The sequence below is a fragment of the Dermacentor variabilis genome, chromosome 1, assembly GCF_050947875.1.
Source record: "Dermacentor variabilis isolate Ectoservices chromosome 1, ASM5094787v1, whole genome shotgun sequence".
In the NCBI taxonomy this organism is placed as follows: Eukaryota; Metazoa; Arthropoda; class Arachnida; order Ixodida; family Ixodidae; genus Dermacentor; species Dermacentor variabilis.
In genome coordinates, this window is record NC_134568.1 from 286,354,863 (window position 1) to 286,375,916 (window position 21,054).

The 21,054-nt window shown below is 47.9% G+C and overlaps 1 protein-coding gene and 1 non-coding gene across 2 annotated transcripts in view; both read right to left on the reverse strand.

Annotated features, from left to right (window-relative positions):
• The window catches only part of Pde1c (Phosphodiesterase 1c), a 658,667-nt gene that overhangs the window by 468,120 nt on the left and 169,493 nt on the right, over nt 1-21,054 (reverse strand). The gene's annotated exons all lie outside the window — the stretch shown is intronic.
• LOC142567610 (U2 spliceosomal RNA) lies at nt 3,028-3,211 on the reverse strand. The gene has a single exon (XR_012825194.1). It is a non-coding gene; the product is annotated as a U2 spliceosomal RNA (small nuclear RNA).

Here is a 21,054-nt window from a genome sequence, read left to right on the forward strand (position 1 = left end):
CTTCCGCATTGCTTCCCCATTCCTCTATTAAAAGTGGGAAATTTATCCCAAGATTAAACTATGTTCAAAGTTAGTACTACACTTGAATAAATAAATACAACCATTGGCTACCCCTATGGTTCCCTTGGGTTCATGTGGTCATAACGTTAAGTGGTTAGGTTACCTCATTCGTTCGAAAAAGAAAGGCAAGGAAAAATGTAGGGTTTAAAGTCGTAAAAACTGCACGATGGGTAACTCAGTAATGGAGGGCTCGGGAATAATTTTGCCAAACGTGGGGTTCTTTAATGTGCACACAAAGCACGATACAGAAGTGTTTTTTGCATTCTGCCTCCATCGGAATGCCGTCGCCGCAGGCGGGAATCGAAGCCGGGACCTTCAGCTCACCTCCGCAGCGCCTCAGCCACTACGCAACGTCGGCGGGCCGAAAATAAAAGCAATAAAAAATACACACACACGATAGAAAGAGAGAGGGAGAAAAAGAAGAGGTGAAACGCCGGGAGGCTAACCATATTGAGGACCGGTTTGCTACCTTGCTCTGGTGAAAGGAGATATAAGGATGAAAAGAGAGAGGAGAAAGAGAGATAGCACAGTTTTGCCCACATTTGAAGGTGCGCGTTGAGTCTATAAATGGTCGCCAAGACCTGTCGACTTGAGGTACTGCAATAACTCTTTCGTGGCTTTCTGTGCCATCGACGCGCACGGCCTTAAATTGGTCCAAGAATCTTAATTTTCGAAAATGGTCTATTTCGAGCGTGCTTAATGCTCTACGTCGAATTGAGGACAAGGATATAAAATGTGTTCAATAGTTTCTGTTCCACACGAGTCGCACATGGGCGTATCCTCCATTTCGATGCGGCACGAATAGCCCTTTGTAAATGCCACCTTGAGGCAGAGGTGGCACAGCAATGTCGCCTCAGGACGGGAAACTTTTGATGACACTTGTAGATTTAGGGATCGATCAAGTGTATGCAGATGACTTTTCGGGAGGTTCTGGGAAGACCAGTATTTGTGTGTAATAGCTTTAGCGACCAATTTAAGTTCTTAAGCATCGTCGGTTCTAGATAAGGGAGTCGGAACTGGTCGATTTCCTACATAGGCGGACCGCACGGCATATTTGCAAATGGTAGTAAGTACAGCGGGGCGGGGCGTTTCTCGAGGCGTTCAACGTTTCTGCGCAGGCGCGAGTAAGAGCGGGTGCGAGAGGGAAAATCGGGGGCCTTTGCTCCTTGAATATCTGACTCTGCCTAGGCTGGAGAACTTTCTTTGTGCGTGTTGCATGCGTTTGTCCCTAGGCATATCGGCATTGCGGAGTGGGGTCAAGTTTGTTTACACTCAGACGCTAGCTGCTAGTGCGGTGAAACAGGTGAATTAGCGGGCGCTCACGCCCCATTTGGTGATCGCTGTGTGGTAAGGTGCGTCGGACAGACTTTCTGGCGCGTGCGGTGCTGGTGCTGAGTCAGTCATGCCGGATTATCACTTTGTCGCGCCTTACGGGACTCTACATTAAAAAAAAAAAAAACATCGCTGATTTTCCCGGGGGAGCGATAGGAGCCGTAGTAGAGGCTTGGCCTGCTGTCCTGGACTTAAGGAGCATTTTTGAGTGGTCCCCTTTGAGTGAAATAAACGCACAGCGCCTTAGCAACCACGCTTGAACGCGATTGCCTGATGTCACGCCGTGAGGATTATTGGCGTTGCGTCTCGTCCAAGTTAGGTGAGGTTAGCTTAGGTTTAGGTTAGGTTAGGTTACCTTAGCTTAGCGTAAAAGACGTTAAGGTGGCGCGGCGTATTCCCACAACGGTTATGTCGTTAGCATTATTGTATTTTTTTCTCATCCTCGTTAGGTTAGGTTAACGTTAAGTTAGGTTAGCGTAAAACACGTTAGAGGGGCGCGGTGTATTCTCATAGCGGTTGCAGGGGCGTCCAGATTGACCGGCGTCCTTTTCAGCCGCTAGTGTTCAACCGCGGTTGCTAAGGCCCCCCGCTCTGCCATCTACATATTCAATATATGCGGACAGGCCTCTTCCACGGTTCCTACTGCTCCCCCCAAAAAAACATCTGCAATGTTATAACCTGTTTCACCGCGCAGGCAGCCAGCGTTCGAGTGTAAAAAAACTCGAACCCACTCCGCAATACCGACCACGACACGCCTAGTGACAAACGCATACAACACGCGCTAAAAAAACTTCTCCTCCGTAGTGCCTAGGCAGAGTCATATATTCAAGGAGCAAAAGAACCCAAAATTTCTTTCTCGCGCCCGCTCTTACTTGCACATGCGCGCAAACGTCCGGTGCCTCGGCAAGTGTCACGCCCCGCTGTATTTACTAGCAATTGTAAAGCCGCGACCGTGCGCCCTCATTAGCAAAGTCATTACCAGCAATGCCGGTATGTTGCTGAAATATAATTTCATGCCCTTTATCGATGGGTTGGTGGTTGTCCTCTCTTACTTCATACACCAGGTGCTCATGAGTCCTGTGATATAGGGCAAAATGCAGACTGTGAAGTGCTGCCTTAAAGTCGCAAAAGGCAAGCAATTTGAAAGGTTTCTCAATTGCAGGAGGTATTTTACAGCAGCACGTAGGACAGTAAGCTCGGCCGCTGTTGATGTTGTCATATGTGACAGTTTGGAATTGATTGTACGCGTAGTTTGCGTAGCCGGAATGACAACGAGGGCCCCAACCGACCGACCGACCAACCGACCGACCGACCGACCGACCGACCGACCGACCGACCGACCGACAAACAAACAAACAAACAAACAAACAAACAAACAAACAAACAAACAAACAAACAAACAAACAAACAAACAAACAAACAATGTTACTGCCCTGCCTAGTCACACTGCGGTATACGGCGCGGCACGTACACAAATAAATACTCTTCTATTACGTCTTCATTTCATTTTTAGCTGTCTGTCACTATGTCTTGCCGACTGATCGGGCTTGGTCTCCTGCTATTTTTACACCTACGCTTTTTACAGCGAAGCTGTTTATGGCTTGTATGCATTTTTTTTTTGTTCTGCGTGCGCAAAAGCCATGGGCCGATCCCGGAGATAGTGCAATACCGGGCATACTCGCGCTGGAGGTGAAGCAGGCTCCAAGCACTCCGCCAATCCGCAAAAATAATTTGAATATCTTGGGTCCAAATACAACCCGTATCAGATATTAAACCGATAAGAACAGATACTACAGTTTGACCCGTGTCGTGCATGTCTGCGTTCGCACCGTCCTCTCTTTGTCAGCGTTCCAAGCGCTATCATATCTACTTTCCTTCCTCGCTCCCACGGTGGCGGTCCCGTCGAAACATCACGCGTGTCTACTTTCCTCCGGCTCCGCTAGGCGGCGGTCCCGTCGTCCACGCGAATGCATTCGCAAGTCCCCTAACGTTTCGTAGATTGTCACGCCATCCCGCGGCCATTAGCGAATTTTTTTCAAAGGGTATCGGAGTAACCGCAGGCAGCGCGGCGGTAGCGCAGTTGCTTACTTTCTTCGTGGCGGCCAGTAGGCTTGATTATCTGTTTTCACGCATCGTTTGTGCAAGATGAAAATCGAAAGCAATCGCATGTACTGCGTGCCGTAATGAACCAAAAGAGTTGAGCGAATTGAAGTGAACATCCACTGGTTCCCCAAAGATGCTGCATACTATAGAAGAAAGAATGGGTTGTCAAGTGGCGAACAGGCAAGCCGGTAACATCACCGATAAAAGTGTGCAGTGCGCATTTCGTCGGCAGTGGCTTCTTCTGGAGCCACGTAGTTAAGAAACCGAAAGTTCTTTGCTTGTGTGCATTCGTTTATTTATTTTTCTTTGGAGAGTTTATGCGTTAGTCAGAAAAATAGAGCATACGACAGTGTAATGCAGCAGCGCGAACGACGGCATGGCTTTGATCCCGAGTATATGTAATATATACGCGTGCGAGCGTCGGAAGTATTTGCTGAGGTTTCGCCTGCGTCAACTCGTAGTTTGTGGTTGCCGTGGTGTCTCATTTCGCTAAAAACGCATGTTTTCGTTCACACTGCACTCCGTGATCCGTCACGCGGCCAAGCTCGAGCTGCGCACTTGTGGCCAGCGCAACAAGAACACACTAGCATTTAAGATAAAAATTTACACGTTTGTAGCAATTTGTCGCAGCTCTAAAGAAATGCTACAGTAGACCTACGTGGGCGGGCGTAGTAAGTATTTGACCGTGTTTTACCGGCAGCAGCCCGCATTGTGTTCGTCGTTGTCTCTTCCCGCCACAATCGCATGTGTTTACGTTCTGTGTTACACCCCGTGCGTCGATGCGCGGCTAAGCTTTGCAGCTACAGTAGCCCTGAAAACAAGACTGGTAGAACGCAAAACACAGACACTGAATTAACGACGTGAGCGCAAAAGCTTCTATGGTAACTCCTCGTCATTGGAACGATAATACAACTGCACCAGGAAAAAGTAAAACAACCGCCATGGCTTTCTTCACATCTGCATGCGCTAGCATAGCGACGTACGAAAAAGGCGTCTAAAAAATCGCAGTTGCGATAACCTTAGTGATATCCTTCCTTAATTATTCAATACAAATATCTGCACATTAACAATTCAGTACGTGATAGGAGCTTAACAACATCACAGAGCAATGAAATTGCTCTTTGTCGCGAAACGGCAGTAGGCAAAAAGTAGGATTTGCGAGCCGTCGCCATTAGCACGAAGAAGAAGAGAAAGGGCAAGCTAATGTACACTGATAGAACCTTCGCGCTAATAAATCCAGCCCGTGCGGCTTCTGCCGGACGTGCGACGCCTGCAGGCAAAGCCCTTGCACAGTGACAGACGATGCGACGCAGGCCTTCACGCCGCAACAAATAATGTGCTTGGCATTCACTACTTCTTCCCCTTCAGTGAAGCACCGTATCCACACTTCTGAGGCGTCTATGTGGCGCATGATGTCACTTAGCGAGAGTGATTGTGAAAGAGGTAGAGCCACCTTCAAGCGCTGAGCCAACTATGAGCTGATGCGAAGGACGCACATGTGCTCAATCGCTCCTATCATCTCTGTGGGTGCCATACTGAGTCGCCTTGGGCGCCACCTTATAGGCCAAGGAACTTGCAAATACAAAAGTCACGGTAGTTAAGTAAGTTTGCACCTTTGTTCAAAATTCTGTGTCACCACTGTGTCGTGCGCTAAACAGCTTCACTGGTCATCCACCTTCAAAGCGTGGAATAGCTCACGATTTTTTTTTTCGTTTTCTTTTCTTGTTGTTTGGCGCTCGAGTATGTGAATGATCGTTTGTAGAGCTTCCGCGAAACTCCTCGGGCAAGCCACTTCGGGGGACCTCTTGCGAAATGCGTATGCCGCCAGCAGCTCCGTGCCGTGGAATGCCTCGGAGGGTGCCGCTAAAGCCAAAGCGGCGACGATTTCGCGCGTCATTTGCGCGAATAAACAAGCATATGAGGCCCGCTTCAGCCCCGTCCCCCTTCCTCCATAACTCAACGCGGAGCGCAGCCCGAGGGCAGCCCTCAATGGGTCCCGTAATGAACCGCCACCGCGGCCAGCGGTCAGCCCGCCGCCGCCTCCTCGAGCCTCAATCCATAACGCGGCGGTTCCGGCGCTCCCAGTATCTCGTGCACCTTCGGGAGCTCCGCCGCCGCCCTCCAAGGAATGCGGCCGCCGGCGTCCCCACCGAGGCCCACGGCTCAAGAGTGCTCACTCTCTACTCTAGTGCCGTGGTGCCGGAATTGATCGCCGCGGGAGCACTTTTATTCTCACCCGTTGCCGCGATACGCGCGCCAGAGTCTGCCGAGGACTTAAAGCATCTTTATTGCTCCCGCGGAACGGCAATTTATTTGCCCTCATCACCTGCGGAAGGGCCCCCTGCGATGGTGGATTTTCAATGCGCCCGGGGAAGCCACTTGAGCCGACTTGCTCGTCGGGGCGCTGAGATGCGTCTCCCGTTCCCAAGAACGGGTAAAAAAAGGAGAGAAAAAAACTGCATCGGTTGCATGCATACAACAGCACGCTCCTCTTCAAGCTGCTGAAAGGGGAAGAGGCTGGCGGGGGACAGAAACTAGGCTGTACTGCCACCCCACCCCACGCGATGACACAACTAATGGGCGGATGGAGCTGAGTAGCTAACACCGAGAAGCCTCGTTCCTCCTTGCTGCTGTAAGTTTCTTCTGAAACTGCAATTTCGAAGCGTTTAAACAGTTACGACATAGTTCGCACCCGAAACTGGGACCACGCACGATAAACTGTCTTTGTATACGTTTTCCTAGGACGGAGATGGTATATGCCAGCACACTGTGAAGGGACACTGTGACATGCAGTTGGACCAATCATTCACAAGGTTGCGCATTGGAGAAAGATCAGAACGATTGTGTATTTTTGCATTTTTTAAGCATATCGGTGCTCTTTTCACCTCATTCCGCAGTGACTTAGCATTCGCGATGTGAATTTTTCAATGCACATTCAAAGGAAGAAAAAAAAATGTTTAATCGAAAAAAGAAATACCAGCGTATTCAGAAACCCAAGACACAGTTTCTAGGAAGTATGTTCTGACGGCGTGACTTACTATTACTTGCGAACATAACCTTAAAAAAAACATGATAAAAAAATGAAGACGGCGCACAGCTAGGTCTGTTTGCTGGAACTCAATTACAACAGGATAAATTTACGCTGTAGTAAACTGGCGAATAATCGTCGCCAACAATTGCGCAAAGTTGTCCCTAAAGCTGCCCGCGGACAGCGCCAGGCACGTAGCTCCATGTCTAGCCTCATCTGTTCCCCTATGACCGTGCACACAGCAATACCGCTAGCCAAGACATGCCGCTACAAACCACACAACTAAACGCCATTGTTCATCCATTTCACTCGATGGAGACGCATCGCTGCATGCTGCGCGAGCGTTTCCTTCACGACGCAGAAACCCGCCGCGTGAACAACGCTGACGAGCAGCGAGAGACGAGAGCGGGAAGTCAAAGAGGATCTGATTGAGTTAGAGTTCTATGGCCTGCTACACTGCGCAGTGAAGAAAATGAAAGGGACAAAATGTACTGATGAAAGATGACGATGCGAACAGGAGGAAGGGATGCGTGTATGCAGTAACCAGGTAATGCAGATGTTTCTTTAAAGCCTCGAGTCTAGCACAGTGCTCTTCGACTAGTCCACAACAGACCTTGTAGCTGTTGTTAGTATACTGCGGTCCCACACTGTGGGCAAAATAATACTTTCTGACAAAGTTGGACTTCCAACACCTGCCAGCGTAAGAGCATGCGTCTTCCGCTGTGACACGTAATGAAGGCATGCAGTCGCAAAACGCATGTTGCAGTGTATCACGCATTTGGCAGTGTTCACAGTTTTGGCTGTCCGCACTGCCGATAAGATGGGCGCGACGCCCAGGCGAATATCGTGAAGGATACTCGCTTGGTTTCGTGTGAATTCAGCTGGGAGGCGACAGGTCCTACCAAGGACCATTTCCAGTAGACGCCTATGCCGATGCTCTGGTTGACCCCAGTAAGCTACTGCACAATCTCGCATGAGCGAAGCCAAAAAAGAGTTTACATCGCTTTGCGAGTACGGCAGCTATATGTCGATGGCCTTAGAAAGAGCGGTTCTTGCTTCCGCGTCAGCTAGCTCGTTGCCGGCCCAGTCATAGTGTCCAAGTAGCCATTGGAAGGTAAAGGAGTGACCACTCTTCTGCACAAGATCGAATACCTGTTCGATGTGTAGGGCTGACACATCTCATTTGCCTTTTCTCGAGAAAGAATCAATAGCTTGCAGCGCTGATATTGCGTCATAAAATACCGTCCATTTACGCGTATTCAGGTAGGATATAAAGCGGACAGCTTCCCGTGTCGCAATAAGTTCTGTGGCCTTTGAAGACGACTTCTAGTCCAATTTACATTGGCGGCAGGTGCCGATTGAGGGATTACAAAGGCCGCACTTGAGTTACATCAAGTTGCGGATCCGTCTGTGTATATGAGCACAGAGCCACCGTACAGCGCCGCCAAATGTACCGGAAGTTGCTTCAATCCAGCGGAAGGCACACGCAACTTTTGAAGGGGCACCACTGGAACCAAGGGCGCGCCTTCAAATAGCTGACGAGCAACTGCGTGTGCATGGTAAGGTTCCGGCTCTGCTTCTCTCTCTTCCAAAGCATCTCGTAAGAGTAGTAGGCGCGCAGTTTATAGTCAGCAATTGCATCTCTGCTACAAGTGCAGTATACGCTAACAAATCGAGAAACTGTTTATTTGGCAGCAATTATGCACGGTCTGTCACGGAATTCTGAGGAGCGTCACGCCAGTTTACTATATAGCATGTGGGCTTAGAATGTGTCTAAGCGTTGCCCAAGCAAGCTGCAATCTTATGACTGTTGATGAGGCACGATATTTAAGTTCCTGTTCAAGTCATTCGAACAACTGAAACTTGTCGACGTGCACGCCATATATTAAACGCTACATGAGAGAGAGAAAAAGAGAGGAGAGAGAGAGAGAGAAGAAAGGATCAGACAGCATCACAACCGCGAAAGAGCTGACATTATACCAAATAAATCCCCTTTCACAGGTTTGCTCCGTGACCGAGCACTTGAGGTAGCTTTGCATCACTGCCGTCCGCTCCTGAAGTTCCAAGCTCAAATAACATGTGAAATTTTCGGCCGTTGCGCTCTACCTCCCGTTTATCGCAAAGCCCAATTATCTGGTTGTTGCAATGGAGAGGGCGGAAGCGACCAGCCAAAGATGCCATAATTGAGTTACCATATATGGTGCAACTGCGCTTTCTGCTTTGCAGACCCTCGCTTCATGCGTAAGGCTACCCTCGGCGACTCACGCCGTTGCACCTGCACGCTCGGTTTTTCACCCCTTCTTGCAGTCCTCCGTGGCACCCTGTTATAACGTATACCATTCATATAGGGGTAATATCACACCTTTCTCCACAACCTACTCAAGTTAATGGACGTGCGAATTCGAATACCAGCTATACTTACGCTTAGATGTACAGTGAATGATATCGTGCAGCACGAGGTCTTCCATACGTTAGTGAGTTCTGGTGACTCCAGTACGTTGAATTTAGGCTCACTCCTTTCTTAGAAATCCACGCTTCAGAAATGAAAAAACGTCTTCGCCATCGGTTGGACGAAAAAACAGCCACCCTTCCCGATATGTCGCGCAAGTTTTGGTGCTGATAGCAGCAAGATAAATAGTCGCCCCTGCTACGACTCCTATAATTTGCCTTTGTACGGGCAGCATACCACACCAAGATGGCGAAACTATGCATGAGATGAAAAAAGGGCTCCGATCGGACGCCCACGCCGTCAGTGAGAGCGCGTTGACGTGCGTCGCCGCACCGCTCCAGTTCCCATCGCACGGAGGCCAAAAATCACCGCTAAATCATCATTGCAAACGCTGACAGCTATTCGAGTGTAGAGAGTACGGCACCACTTTTTAGAAGTCGTATCAAAAGCACGATCGGAATGTTTACACATTGCCAAAAGAGCGAAAGGCTAGCAAAAAGTACAGAGAAACAGCGAGGACTGTGAATGTTTACAGGCAGGAATTTCGGAGGAAAGTTTGCAACGGTTGTTTTGACAGGTATACGTGAAGACCGAAGCTTGGCTCTTTTTTTTAAATGTTATTTTTCATGATCTCACGTTTTTTCTATCGCTCGTATTTGTATAGTCGGCATAACTGGGTCCCAGAATTCTGTGTATTTCGCCGCCTTCGTTCGCTGTGGCAATGGAGTGAAAATTGCCGTAAAATGGCCGTCACACTTGCATACAGTCGTTGGAATGTTGTTCCGCGGCTGCTACGATCAGACGATAAAGGTGCGTTTTCGATAGCCCACAAAATGTTAGCTAATAATACAATTATCTTGAAGTCGTCGTGACAGGAGGCGCTCGCGGAAGCTTTCTTCCTATCGTTGCAACGGCCAACATTGAGACCAACTGGAATGCGGAAGGACCTGTAGGCGCGAAATCCAAGTAAAAATGGATCGCGTGACTCTGGTTCACATTGTTCACTAGTTTTCAAGCATAGGGACATTTGGCCTTCTTGCGAAGGAATCGGAAAGAAGGTAACACACAGATTGGCTTTGTCATTCGTTTATTCCCTTGAATGCTGGTATTTGGACAATGTTGCGGTTGCTTAGTTTTATAGTGGTGCCTGTTGCACAGCCAAGTATTTTATCCTTGAATAAGGCAGATGGCAGTTTTCCATAAGATCCTCTTAAGAGTGTTTTTAGGGAGAATCATTTTTATGGCTCCCTATTTTTCATTCGCGGGGTTCTAATCTATTACTTTTAGCGGCACACGACAGACTAATTCCGGCTTCATACCGTGTAGACCGTTAACTTTCATTCCATTCTATGCGGTAACTTTGATCGCTGCCACTGGCCTTATGATATTTTGACAAAAAGTTATCGTCATCATTCTAAGAGCAATCATTAAGGTAACAATCCCTGCTTTATGGAATAGTGGCTATAGGTCGTTTTCGCGGGGCAGTTGAAGGTAGCACAATACATGGGCCGAAAATAATAGTCTCGAATGTTGAAGTAACTACAAACCAAGGATGGCTTCCTAAAATGGAGGGATCGTTGTTATACGATGACACTCCCACTGACTCTTGCGAGTGCTCTTCATTTTGACCTCACACTTTGAGTATTCAACAAGAGGCGGCAGATCACCTAACAACGGCCCGAACTGACGAAACGTACTAAGAATTTTGGCGATGAACTTGACGGACTGAATCATTAAGTTTCTCCGTGCACTACCACGGAGGAATTGATATTCCCCCAAGGACAGTGGATTTCCGGAGAGAGGTTTTTCTCTAGTTCCTAAAGTTTTCAGGACATCCTACAGTCATCCTAAAGTTTTCAGGACAACAAGTGGTGAAGTTTAGCAAGTAATGCTAAACTTTACCAATCGCGCAATGCATTTGATAGCCTCATTAAGTACGCAGTTAACTGCATGCTGTGGTGAATTGCTTATTCATATGCATGTTCATCTCCGCACGGTAAAAATGAACGCTTGGGCGGAGCAATTGCCAGCATGCTTCTGCAAGGCAAGATCCATCCGTCGCTTGTTGGCTTTCAGCCACCCATCATTCATTATAGAAAACCATATAACAGCTAGACCATCACCGCGGCATGCAATGGCCAATCACGATCTGCACTTATACCAAAGAGAAAACTTGTGAATGCGGGCCGAGAAAAGTGTTCTTGTCGTTTTCCGTTCTTTTTGTTTTTCGATTTTGGCCCGCACGAAGCCGCCACCCCGTTATAGGCACCTTGCATCGGGCAGAGGGCGATACGGCGCTTTCATTTATGCACAAAATCACAAATGAGGCAGCGCAGGGTGACATGGGTTGGGCCTCTTTTAGTTTTGAAAAATTAGTTTTGAAGAAAGACTCAGGAACATGGATGAAAATAAATGGGCATATAAAGCGCACACGCGTATCTGTACTTGAAAAGCGTGAACACAGAATGGAGGAAGAGGTCAAGAAAGTTGGCAACCAAGTACAGGACAATTGAAACTGCAACTAGACAACCAGGAATCATCAGAAAGAAAGTGATAAAAACAGAGACAGTTAATTGGATGCAAAGAATGGAAACAAAAAGGACCATGGAGATATACAAGAATGAGAAGAAAGAAATTAGAAGAGTAAATATGTACGATAACACAAAAGGCAGTGTCTTGCTATTTGAGGAACTCATCTATTCGGAACTAGATGAGGCATGTGCATGCTGCCGCAAAAATCCGGAGACCTTCCTAATGAAATGTGAAGAGATTCACACAGTGAGAACCGTAGGTAACGTAATCCTTCCAGAAGCGCTTTGGTTTAAAGTGGAAGGAAGCGTCAGCCGGTCAGTAGTCGAGACAAACAAGAGGCGTTTAGAGTATTGGTGGAAAAAAAGCAGGGAAGATAGTTGTACGACAGGATCTCTTACAGTCATAGCTAGTTGTACAAGGTAGATTTAGAAGGGGAAAAAAAGATTAAGAAGTATACAAAATGCTAGATAAAAAACATGTATAGCATACCTAATTAAATCAAGCAGGCTAGGTCACTATTTGTCACCGCCCGTTTCAAAGGGGATGTCATTAAATAATAATAATAATAATAATAATAATAATAATAATAATAATAATAATAATAATAATAATAATAATAATAATAATAATAATAATAATAATAATAATAATAATCAGGATAATCATCATCATCATCAGCCCGGCGTCGGCGACACCGGCCGCGCTAGGATGCGAGAAAAATGAGATGACATTCAAAATAAGAACAACACATATTTTTCACCGAGCCTCGACGAGCTCAAGTTCAGCAATATTTACGCGTCTTATCTCGACTGCAAGCATGTTCATGTAACATTGAGCATGCGCGCTTGGACGTTTCTAGATCTCGGAGGTGTCACGGCCGATTGTGAATTCCGTCCCTCCCATTTATTCCTATACGACCGCTAAGCTGTGGGTCCAGTCGCTGCTGTCAAGTGTGGCAAGCTTCAGTGCAAAGTGCCCGTAGCCTGGATCGCCCACTGGTCGCGACAGGCAAGAAGAAATGAATGGATGGGAAGAAAAAATCCGGTCCCTGTTTGTTCGATCCACTGATGTTGACACGAGAGAGACAGAAGAAAGGCGAAAGGAAGGGAGGTTAACGAAAAAGGAAAAATCAGTTTCTTTGCCATAGACTGAGGAAAGGAGGAGGGGGAGTTAGAAATATGAGAAAGTACACATACAGGGTGTACCAGCTAACTTTAGCCAGCGTTTAAAAATATGCGAATGCCACGTAGCTGGACAGAACCAAGGTAATGTTGTTTGCCGTCGCTTGGAGCTACTCAAGCTATATTTCTCATTCCGCCTAATTAGTTAGTCTTAATTAATTAATAGATCAACTTCTCAAATATTATAATTCGATGAAAAGTGTCAATAAGAAAATTGTTGAGCGACATGAAAAATTCACGATACAGCTTTCTGTTCCTCAATACATGCTACATAAAAGTGTTTTTCTGAGCGTGAAAGAAGCCCGCGAATACACGCAAAATGCCTCGAGCGGGCAATCCAGCGGAAATATATATATATATATATATATATATATATATATATATATATATATATATATATATATATATATATATATATGAAGATACAGATAGCACAGGCACACAATCACAGCAAGGGAAAGATTTACAAAAGAAACGAAAAAGAAAGAAAAAAAAGTATGTGAACTGTTGGTGAGTGTTTCTTCGGTTTCTGTGTCTCACCATAGGTTTGAGAATGCATTTTTCCTTGGTTTACCAGTGATTGTCTAGTGTTTTTGTTTTGTTTTGTCTTGCTGCGAAGATCATAGAAATGGGGCAGCCGAGCATTGCTAGATAGATTCGTACTCTTTCGAGCACAGCAGTTCACAATAGAACCGGATTCGCTGTACACGCACGCGAAGAAGGGAGCACGTGCTTTCGAGAAGAAAAAAAGAACGAGAAGAAAAACAAAAGGTCAAATCCGCAGGTAATCCAAAATAAGAAATAAACCAGAAAGAGAGTGGAACAGCGTGCAAAGGGGGTGGAAACTGGACGCGACGGGAAAGCGCGCTCTCATCAGCCGTTGGAATGCGACCGACGGCTCGCAGGCAGAACGCAGCGAGCGTTCAGGCACCAGCGGCTGCGCGCGCTGATCAGCCTGATTAAATTAGCGGCCGGGACAAAAAGCGCGAAGGGAGTGGTCGGCGCCCGCGGCCCGCTGAGAGTCCACCAGGTGTTGGAAGGCGGTACGTTCCTCCCGAACACCGGTGAATCAATAAGATCGACCGGGGCATCAAAAACAAGCGGCCGGTTATTAAATTTTCTACGCCAATGAAAATATGCGCGGGAAGGTGGGGCCTAGAAACGAGTGGGAAAAAAGCGGTAGAGAGAGGCGCGAGGCAGGAAAAAAAGAAAAGAAATACATGGGCGACGTTCGGCTAACGTGCTGCCTATATATTTCTCCGCGGTGCTCCGGGCGCTCAATAAGGTGCGCCACGATTGTGGTTTCGGCCACATAACGCTGACGACGCTCCATGCGAGGCTCGCGTAAGCAGCGCAAGAACAGTCGGTTCGCCACTCTTGAGTCGTTCGTCACAGTTTTCCCGCCGCCCTTATTCCGATTCTCACCGCGGCCAGAAATGAGCAGCTTTCCAGTCGCCTCTGCGAGTGTGTGCTTCCAAACCGCGTGGTTGCTATTTGTGCGGTTGGCCCCAAACCTTCGTTATCGATTCCTGAAGGTCTTTGACCGCGTCGCTGTGTGGGCTCGGCTTTGCAATAAAAGAAAAATTAAGCAAGCTAGGAAGTTCACTCCGGAACTTCGCATAGATCGAAGCTAGCGCTTAATTAATCAGTGAGCTTTCCTGACCTCGCGATGTGCTCGTGTCTCAGCGAAAAACCAAGCAATGGGCAAAAGTGCGACTCTTAATTTTGGCAGAATTGAGTAGCATCAGACTGTTCGTATAGCAGTGTGTGGAGGAAGGGAACGGGAGAGCAAAACTCACTTAGCCTGGATGAAGTGCATGCGAGTTACGCAAATACCCGGCAGAAAGAGAGATTGCGTCGGATGCATTCTTCATTTTCCAGGAAGGGAAGTTTTTATTGACTCGTGCGATGCCATCTATGTGCTTCTTTCTCCACGCTAGTAAAACCACGCTTGATATACGTTTTCGCTTAGCGGGTATACCACTCGTATCACACAGCAAATATGATACATTGCCTCTGCTACCCTTTGTTTACTCAAAACTGAGTGAAACTAGATTTGCCACAGTTTGGAAATCACAATACATGTTTTTTTTTTATTTAGCTGCAACAAATTTTTAAGAATTGCCTGTGGCAGATAGCACAATTCTAACCATTGACCTAAATTACTCGACGAGGCGGCCATCAATTCTACGAGAAATCAGAATGCTTAATTGACTAACTAAGAAAATCACGCTAATTAACGTTTTTCATTATTTCATTTACGGCGCATATTTAAATCTACCAATTATAACCGGTGAATTCGCAAGGCGTATACAAAGCGTCCGACGAAGTGCATTGACGTTCCAGTTACCTTATTTTAGAAAACGCTATTTCATGCATTGAAGCACAAACGTTGACATGGAAAAAATGGCACAACATGCTTCTCGCAAAAAATCATGTGATATGCAACTTAGATCCTTATATATCCTTATATGTAAGCTTTGGTGTTAGGCTGCTGAGCACGAGGTCGCGGGATCGAAACCCGGCCACGGCGGCCGCATATCGATGGGGGGCGAAATGCGATAACACCCGTGTACTTAGATTTAGGTGCACGTTAAAGAACCCCAGGTGGTCAAAACTTCCGGAGTCCTCCACTACGGCGTGCGTGCCTCATAATCAGAAAGTGGCTTTGGCGCGTAAAACCCCGTAACTTATATGTAAGCTTCATCGCATTCTAGGCACGATATCTTCTGCGGAGTGTAGTTTCTTATACCTTTTTAAAAGCGTTCGACAAGGCATCCAACAAGCTTTTATTATACAAACCAAGTCAACTTCACATTCACTCATAAGATACATCAAGTGTTTTTTTGAGTAATCGCTTCCAATTCGCAACTGCTAACTACCACAACTCCCAGCTCAATCAGCTGCACTCTTTTGTACAGCAGGGTTCCGCGGTAGGTCCTCTTTTATTTCTCATATACATTAACAACCTTCCTCAAGTAATATATTCTTAAGTTTACTGGCTCGCCGAAGGCTGTTTATTTTTTTCTAATAAACACTTATGAACATTTGAACCGCCTGCATAACGAACTCGCCACATTAAAAGCTAAAGTCGCACAGCCAGGCGCTACGGAACGCGGCGCGGCCAATCGGTCATTTCACATATGATGCGGTAGACCTTTGCATGGGATGCGCGTACGGTTGCAGATTTGCTTGATCCATTTCTTTTAAAACTTCTTGTCCACTTTTTAACAGTTCTCAGTATAAAAGAAAAGAAAAAAAGATAAATAAAAGAATGGACTGTTGTAGAAGAGCCAAACTTCGGTTTTGTTTTGCTCGCATCGGGGCACAGCTTGTTCCTTTATCTACTTTGTTATAAAGTTATTTGATTCCAACGCCACCGTACACACGTTCTTTCTTTTTCTCTTTGAGAAATCATTGTACAAAAAAAGAAAAAGATTGATAACGATAGTGTAAGTATGCGCACTGTCATGTCAACACATGCGCTGACGGTAAGAAGTGCGTATGCTCATATTTGTACCTGTCCTTAGTTAAGCAGCCCCTTGTCTCACAAAAATAACTTAGTTTCCTGCCTCCAGACCGTTCACATGGTGTCAGAAGTGGGGCGGCGACGCGTTTCGCAAGCCGCGTTCGCCGCTGTTCTTCCCCGCACCCTCGTCCAGCTGCACCCCTAATACACTCCAGAGAAAGAAGTATGGCGTCGACGGTTCTGCCACTGGAAAGTACGGGTGACGCTGAGCAGATCTGGAAAAGTGAGTATACTCTGTTTTCCAGGGCAACCGGACTAAGGAAGCAGCCTAAAGAAGTTCAGGCAGCAACACTTCTTGTGACAATTGGTGTAGAAGCAAAGCGGGTTTTCTATACCTTCAAATTCACAAATGAGGACGAAAAGCAAGACCTCGATAAGCTGATTGAAAAATTCGAGGCCCACTACAAACCAGCGAAGAATTTAACGTTTAACGAGTTTAATCTTTTAACGAGCTAGTGGCTGATCTATATCCGAACTCTTGCTCGCTTGTGCGAATTCGGAGAGCTAGAGGACAGATTACTGCGCAGTCGAATAATTGTAGACGTTAGAGACAAGGAACTGCAGCAGAAACTTCTGCCTGAAAATCCGTCGTATGCCAAAACAGTGGAAATATGCCGTGCAAGGGAACAAGCGAAGGAGCACTTTAACGAGATCAGGGAGGCAGAAGTAAGCGCAACCGATGAGGCCACCGTACATGCTGTGAAATCAAGTTAGCCTCGGAATTTGCTCAAACTGCTCTTGCACACACGGAAAAGCAAAGTGCCCTGCGCACGGCAAGCGCTGCAGCAAGTGTGGCGGCCGAAACCACTTCGAGCGTGAGTGTCTTCAACCAGAAGCGAGACCGAGGGCCCAAGCTTGCAAGATAAAACAGGTCAAAATGGCAGAGGACGAGGGCTATTTTCTTCAAACCCTCGAAGTCAGTCAATGCAATTGATGATCACGACCGCTGGTCAGCGACTTTCGACATCGCAGGTTCTCCCATACGCTGCCAAATTGATAACGGAGCAAACTGTTGCGTCATGCCCCAATTGAGGCTAGGAAACATAACTACGAAGCCAGCACAAGACAGCTGCTCTACGCTACGGCCGATTTTCGGGCACATAGAAAAGGCGACGAAGATCGAGCTTCAGGTCGCCAGTACAACGCAGTCTACCACGGCGCTATTCTTTATCGTGAAACAAGCTGTTCCTGTTACATTGAGTGGCAAGGTGGCTGAACGCTTAGGGCTGATTGGCCGCATAAACACCGTGGACGCCTTGGAAACTAAGGAAATAGTAGAAAGATTTCGAGATGTTTTCCAGTGGCTGGGAGAAATCAAAGACGTAGCCTACCGCATGGAGCTGAAGCTCGAGGCGTCGTCAAGCCGGCGCTACGAATCGCCCTTGTTGCGTTTCGCCTGCGACACGTGGTTTTGCCGGCGCGACTGCGGCGGGGCGGCAGACATTTTGGCCCGATCGTCGTCGCCGCAACACTCATCGCCAGGTGTTTCCAGGCGCGACTGCGGCGATGCGACCGCCTAGGGATCATCCTCGCATTCCAGTCATTGTGCCCGAAACAGGCGATGCCAAAGCAGGGATCTCATTCCAGTCATTGTGCCCGAAACAGGCGATGCCAAAGCAGGGATCTCATTCCAGTCATTGTGCCCGAAACAGGCGATGCCAAAGCAGGGACCATCCTTTCATTACAGTCATTGTGTCCGACCGGCAGCGCCACGACAGGGTGCTACAAGATCGTGCTCGACATGGTGCTACGGCATCGCTACGACAGTGTGCGTCACCATTAGCCCATTGTACATTCACGTGCTCGTCTTTTGAGGGGTTCCTTCTTGCCCTCAACTGCGAGAGTATAAAAACAGCTGCCCCCGGACGCCAAAAGGAGGGCTCCGATTTCTTCTGTTGAGTGAAGTGCTCTCCCGTCTCTCTACTTCGGTCAAACCTGACCGCCAACTCTTTGCGATGTTAAAATAAACAAGTTGTTTTGTTGTTACCAGTCGACTCATGCTTTGCCGGGACCTTCGGATGCTTCCAGTTGTACCCCAGGCCGCCAGGCCAACGCTACCCTTGGGGCTTGCGACCCAGGTACAACCACGGGCGTCAGCGCCGAGTTCCCAACAGATCGTACCAGCAGTCCGATCCAAACATCTGGTGGCAGCGGTGGGATCGCGACAACGGAGGCCAGCAGCGAAGAGATGCAGTTGACTGTATGCTGAGCAGCTCATCGACGATCCGGGAGCAGTGCAACGAGCCCTGTGTGACGACTGGTTGCCTGCAGCGGAACGACTGCGCGGAATTCCTGCCTGCGAGGTTTGGTGAGTGCGGGACTTTCTTCTTCTGAGCTTTGCCAGGCTTTTGTTAGTGTTAGAAACAGAGCTGGTAATTGTGGTTGTCGTTGCTGCCGGGTTAGTTTGCGGCAAGACAATAGTAAGCAGTAGAGAAAGCAGCATTCAGAGCAGCCATGGATTTGAAGTCGTTGCGCAAACCGAAATTGTTGGAGCTTGCAAGAGAGTTGGGTCTGGATGTCTCGGACAAACTCAGAAAACCTGAACTGCTAAAGGCTATTCTTGAGTTAGAGGCTGAGGATGACGAGCTGTCGGAATGCCTTGAGACTATTGAGGAGAGGTCAAAAAGACAGGAGCGCGAACTTAAAGAGCAAAAAGAGAAGTATGAGCGCGAACTTAAAGAGCAAAAAGAGAAACAGGAGCGCGAACTTAAAGAGCAGAAAGAAAAAGAAGAGCGCGAACACGCTTTGGAAATGAAGCGTCTCGAGGTAGAGATGGAACGCGCTCGTAATGGAAGTCAGGCACACGGTGCAGGAGAACGAGTATTGTTCAAAATGACTGACCTGATGCGGCCGTTTAAGCTTGGAGAGGACATTGGTTTGTTCCTGGTTATCTTTGAGCGAACGTGCGAGAAGCAGGGGTTCTCTCGGGAAACGTGGCCACAGCGCTTGCTCACTTTGTTACCCGGCGAGGCGGCCGACGTAGTCGCTCGCTTGGATAGAGAGGAGGCAGAGGATTTCGACAAAGTAAAATCGAGTCTGCTAAAAAAGTACCGGCTGTCTGCGGAGGCGTTCCGTCGGAAGTTTCGGGAAAATGAGAAAGGCAGAAGTGAGTCATATACAGAGTTTGCGTATAGGCTTATGTCGAACATGCAGGAGTGGCTCAAAGAAGAGAAAGCGTTGGGTGACCACGATAAAGTTCTGCAGTGCTTCGGGCTAGAACAGTTTTATAGTCGGTTACCGGAGAACGTGCGATACTGGGTCTTGGATAGGCCAGACGTGAGTACGGTGGCTAGAGCCGCTGAGCTAGCCGAGGAGTTTGTGACGCGTCGAGCTCGCGGAGCTAAGGACGGTCAAAAGGGTGAATTTGGCTCCAAGTTTGAGAGGCCAAGGTTCACGCCCATGAGATTTAAGGGGGACACGCGTAGTGAGGATGCGAGTGAAAGCAGTCCGACCAAACGTAAAGAGACGGCGGCAGCCAAACGCAGAAAGCGGTTCGAGATGAGGCGAGCGCGCTTGTGTTATACGTGTCAGAAGCCGGGTCACTTTTCGGCGCAGTGTCCGGAAACAACACCAAAAGTTGTGTTTTTTTCATTAGGCAGCACTGACGAGAACATGAAGCTTCTCGAGCCTTACATGCGAGACCTCCTCGTGAACGGGAAAGAGTGCCGAGTGCTTCGCGATTCCGCAGCAACGATGGATGTAGTTCACCCGTCTTACGTAGAACCCCATATGTTCACGGGCGAGTGCGCATGGATCAAGCAAGCCGTGGAAGCTCATAGCGTGTGTCTGCCGGTAGCAAAAGTGCTTATTGAAGGACCTTTCGGAGCGCTTGAGACGGAGGCGGCAGTGTCATCTATGCTGCCACCCCAGTACCCGTACCTATTTTCAAACAGGTCCGATCACCTCCTGCGCGAGAAGGGGCTTTTGTTTGGTGAAGCTAGTGTTCAGGCCTTAACCAGGTCGAAGGTTCGGGAGCTCGCTGCAAAGGCGGTAGTTGCGGGGCCGACGTTATCAAACAACGAAAAAGGGTCAGAGGCGCAGCAAGCTGATATTCAGAGCACGCCCGAACTGAATCAAATTGAGTCTGTAGCGTTGAAGGCGCCAGATACTGGAGAGGAAATGCCCGACGCGGGAAAGTTAGAAGAGCTATCTACTGATTTGCTCATCGCGCCTACGTCAGACGGACTTGATAGGTTGCTAAAAGTCAGCCGGTCGGCTTTGATAGCCGAGCAAAAAAAGGATGGCAGCCTGGAAAACGTGCGCTGCAATGTCAAAGAAGGTATCGCCAGGAAAACTGCGCGTTTTGTGGAAAGAGGTGGAGTCCTGTACCGGAAGTATCTAGACCGCAGAGGAGTGGAGTTCGATCAGCTGGTCGTGCCTCAATGCTATCGTCAGGATCTGTTGCGCTTGTCACACGGGGGTTCGTGGTCCGGACACCTAGGAGTTAAGAAAACTAAGGACCGTCTCTTGCAAGAGTACTATTGGCCAGGGTGTTTTCGGGACGCAGACCATTTCGTGAGGACATGTGACACTTGTCAGCGGGTGGGCAAACCAGGGGACAAATCAAGGGCGCCGTTGAAATTGGTACCTATCATAACGGAGCCTTTTAGACGGCTCGTTATTGATACTGTGGGACCTCTGCCGGTAACAGCCACGGGGTACAGACACATTTTGACTGTGATCTGCCCAGCGACAAAGTTCCCTGAAGCAGTGCCGCTTAAAGAACTCAGCTCAGTTGAGATAGTTAATGCACTACTGTCCATATTTGCGCGAGTTGGTTTTCCTGCAGAAATTCAATCAGATCAGGGCACAGTGTTTACTAGCGCTTTGACGACAACTT